At 49.5% G+C, this 4,367-nt stretch overlaps 1 non-coding gene and 1 pseudogene across 1 annotated transcript; both read right to left on the minus strand.

Annotated features, from left to right (window-relative positions):
• Positions 1-1,122: 1,122 nt before the first annotated feature.
• On the minus strand, positions 1,123-1,240 carry LOC139403785 (U5 spliceosomal RNA). The gene has a single exon (XR_011633748.1). It is a non-coding gene; the product is annotated as a U5 spliceosomal RNA (small nuclear RNA).
• A 171-nt stretch (positions 1,241-1,411) lies between these two features.
• On the minus strand, positions 1,412-1,585 carry LOC139403782 (U2 spliceosomal RNA; annotated as a pseudogene).
• Between the last annotated feature and the right edge of the window lie 2,782 nt (positions 1,586-4,367).

Genomic DNA, 4,367 nt, shown 5'->3' on the forward strand with positions numbered 1-4,367 from the left:
TGGAAATGCTGCCCCCTATCTCTAAGAAGTTAAAGAACCGTCAGACCTAGAGTTCCGAAACTTTAGAAACCTGTTCTAGACCTCAGGTTGATAGTGCGTGGTGAGTTACGTGGCTCTAGAAGGTTCTCGGACCGAGAAACAGCCTCGTACGTTTGCACGAAAATGACGACATTTAGAAATGTCCCAGAGTCGCACGACTAGGTGCATTACGACTGCCATGGCTCATATAGACGGACCCCAACGTTTCTGTCCGATTGCTCATTCAAGGACCCCGTAGCAAGGCATGGAAAAAAGTGGATTTTCAGCACCAATTAGGGTCTTGCTCGGGGACCAAAGGACCTATCGAGCCGAAACGTGGGATTCGGGGTTGCCTCAGCTAGGCCTACACATAACATCTGAACTGGACCCGTAGCTAGACTGTAACTATGTGTGTGCATTTGCAATATGATTAAATAGTGAAAAAAACATCACCAAATGGACATGATGAAATCAACACAACGAGCGATGGAAAGGAACAACTATCACTGCCAGGCAATTTTGCATTTCTGCAGTATTTTTGGGCATGTCAAATTTTTGATGGTAAATGGCAAATGGACTTAACATCCTGATTTGGCATTTTCAAATCTTTCATATTGCATTTGGACATTTCTTATGGCATTTGGCCAAATAAAGTGACTTTTGACTTCCTATGAAATCATATTGCAAATGGACAAAACATATGCCTTATGCACAAGTAAAAAAAAAAAAATGATAATAAATTTGGACAAAAGTACATTCATACAGTTCTTACACATGTGGAATTGACAAAAAAAATCGAAAGAATTTCGAAAAACGGTCCAGAAAGCACTTTTTTAAGGGGTTGCTAGGTTTTTGAAAAAAAATGGCTTTTTCAAAATGTTGCTTTTGGATGTTGCCTTGTGTTGCATTTGCAATATGAAAAACCACGGTGGAGCGCGCTCGCCACCTATTGGATTTTTAAAGTGTTACACCTGGCATTTGCCATATGGCATTTGCAATCAACTTTGAACGAAACAACGCCGAATTGAGTGGTATTGGACACCGTGTATATGGTTTGTCCAGTACCAATGACTTCCCATTCATTTTTGTCCATTTCAGGGGGGTGTTCACTCACAGAAGCAAAGCCCCTCTAAAAATATGTTTAACTCATAAGGGTTTCTCTCCACGGAAGTCTTTAGTAAAAGGCGAAAGGCTTGTGCATAATGAAGAGAAACCAGAGTCAAATGGAAGTCAAGAGGTCGGGGCCCGAGACACTCTCTGTGCACTCTAGGCCGGGTTCCCGCGGGTGGTTCCCGAACCCACTCTTCCAACTTTTCGAGGGCTGTGTGTAAAAAGTCAGACAGACACAGAGACGGAGACACACACACACGCACTATCCTTGACAACGGGAGAAAAGTGTTGCACCGTTCCCGGAGGTACTGCAATACCGGGTCGATGCGTGGAGCGGACGGAGCAAGCCCCATTTCCGACTCCCTGTTCGAAAAATCCATTTAATATGTAGTCCCCCGATGGGGGACGTATCAGATATTAAACTGATAAGAACAGATTTTTTTTTGCAAAAAATAATTTATTTACACTCAATACCATTCATACTTTACAAAATAATAATTCTCATTCATTCTATTTACAAAATCACCAAACACCCAAACAAAAACAAACCTCAGGGGAGCATCGTCCCTCCCCGTCATACCTAACCAATACCTAACCCTTTCCCTATCTCCCCGTCCCTAATCTATCCCCTTACCCATCTAACTCTAACACTCCCAGCCCTAAACCCCCCTTCCACCTCTCCCGTGCCGCATGCTGCCCCCACTTCCTCTCCTCCCTCTTCATCCTCCCCCTCACATCCCCTTCCACCCTCCTCACTATCCCTTCCACCCCCCAATCTCTCCCTGTCTTAACTAAATTCTGCCTGGCTTCCCACAGCCCCCGTTTAAAGAGACTCATGAGAAGCCAGAGCAGAAATCTGTCCCTATTTGTTCCCCTCGCTCTCCCTACGCCTCGCTCTAACCTAGCCCACGTCAAAACAAAATCGCTGCTAACCAAACCTAGCAGCACCCGTGCCCTAGCCCAGACTAGTCCGGCAAAGGCACAGTCCCAGAAGGCATGGCGCACAGTCTCCTCCCTGCCACAAGCAGATCTTGGACAGGTGGAGGATCGCGACAAACTATGCCGGTACATGATGGAACGTACCGGCAAGCACTTGTGGAGGATCAACCAATTCAGGTCCTTGAGCCTGTTGTCCAGGCCCCGCACCTGCACTCCCTCCCAGACCACTGACGAGATGCCCGCTACAGGCGCAGGACTCCCTGCCTGCCTGACCTCCTCGTACAGGTGCCTGTGGTCTAAACCTACTCGGGCAACTTCAACCTCGGGGTGCGCACGCAGCCACTTGGCCGCATGGCCAAAGTGCCACGGCAGCTGTTCCGCCCGAGGACCCGCGTTAGACCACACCATTACGCTTCTCGCCTGATACGAGAAGAACACCCGCAGGAGGTAACCGGACGGGTGTATAACCGGACGAGCAAGCTCCGTCAACAGGAAAGAAACAAAAATGGCGTCTAGCTTGAGGGGGAGATGTGGTACCCCCCTACCTCCCTCCCCGATGGAACAGAGCATGCGCGCCCTGGCGACCCACTCTTACCTGCCACCCCACATGAACTGAAACACAAGCCTCACTAGAGGCCTCCTCAGACAAGCCGGCAATGGGTAGATGTATGCCAAATACAAAAGAGATGGCAATACATCCACCTTTAGGACCAGGACCTTACCTATAAAAGACAAAGACCTAGCCTTCCACATTGCTAGCTTCCTCTGAACCACTGCGATACCCATGTTCCAGTTCAGCGTCGCTGAGCCGGAAGTCTCAAAATGGACCCCGAGAATCCTCAGGGCCCCCTCACAGAGAGAGAACCCCCCGGGCACATCCGTCCTACCGCGCCATCTTCCGAAAAACTTAACGGAAGACTTTGCATGGTTCAGAACCGCCCCCGACGCTTGGGTGAAATCCCCAATGATGGCAAGAGACCTTGTCAGGCACGAGTCCTTGCACAACAGCAAGGAAGTGTCGTCAGCGTACTGCGTCATATTAACACGCAGCCCACCGCTCCCAGGGATCAACAAGCCCTCCACCCCTGTGTCTGCCCTAATGGCAGCCCCCAGAGGCTCCATGTACAGAACGAAGAGGAGAGCCGAGAGTGGGCATCCCTGCCTGACCCCAGACGAGAGGTCAAAAACGTCACCTAAGTGACTATTTACACTTACTCGGCACCCCGCTCCGACATATAATGTACGGATCCATCCTATGTGCTTCTCCCCAAATCCTAATCTACCTAACACCCTGAATAGAAAAGATCTATTCACGCGATCAAAGGCTTTCGCCTGATCTAGCGCTGCTACCATTAACGGCAGCCCTCTATCTTCAACCCAGGCGATGGAGTCCCTGATCAACTGCAGGTTCCATCTTATAGAACGGCCCTCTACCCCGCACATCTGATCCTCGTGGACGACGTAGGGAAGGGCTGTGCGCAACCGGTCTGCTAAAACCTTTGCAATAATCTTGTAATCTACGCACAGCATGGTCAACGGCCGCCAGTTGCCAAGGTCAGTTACTTCCCCCTTCTTATAAAGAAGTGACAGCACACCAACAGCCATTGATCCCCCCGGGACCCCCGTCTCAAGGATGGCCTTCAAGACTTCGAGGACCACTGGTCCAAGTATACCCCAAAACTTGAGGTAAAACTCGGCCGGGAGCCCATCCATCCCAGGTACCTTCCCTTTTCCCATCCTCCCGAGGGCGCTCTCAACCTCTTCAAGGGAGATCTGAGCCTCCATCGCTTCTCTAATGTCCTCCGGCAATCGCAGGGACAAGTGTTCTAAAAACACACTTCCCTGCTCTACATCTACATCCCTCTCCTTAAAGAAACCTCGGAAATACTTCCGGCGCCGACAGAGATGGCCGCCTCGCTTCGCGTTCCTAGGAAACTATGCAGTTTTTTTACGTGTTATTTCTTACATTAGTACCCCAGGTCATCTTAGGTTTCATTACATACAGTCGAGAAGAACTACTGAATATAAGATCAGCGTCAACTCACCATCAGTACGACCAAGAATATGTTTTTCGCGACGCGGATCCTGTGTTCTGCCTTACAAACAGGACAACGGAGCGGATCCCATGCAGCGACCCAAAAAAACAACTCTGAAAAAGAGGGAAACGAGGCGGTCTTCTGGTCAGACTCCGGAGACGGGCACACCGTGCACCACTCCCTAGCATTCTTCTTGCCAATGTCCAGTCTCTTGACAACAAGGTTGATGAAATCCGAGCAAGAGTAGCATTCCAGAGGGACATC

The sequence above is a fragment of the Oncorhynchus clarkii genome, unplaced genomic scaffold (assembly GCF_045791955.1).
Source record: "Oncorhynchus clarkii lewisi isolate Uvic-CL-2024 unplaced genomic scaffold, UVic_Ocla_1.0 unplaced_contig_1096_pilon_pilon, whole genome shotgun sequence".
In the NCBI taxonomy this organism is placed as follows: Eukaryota; Metazoa; Chordata; class Actinopteri; order Salmoniformes; family Salmonidae; genus Oncorhynchus; species Oncorhynchus clarkii.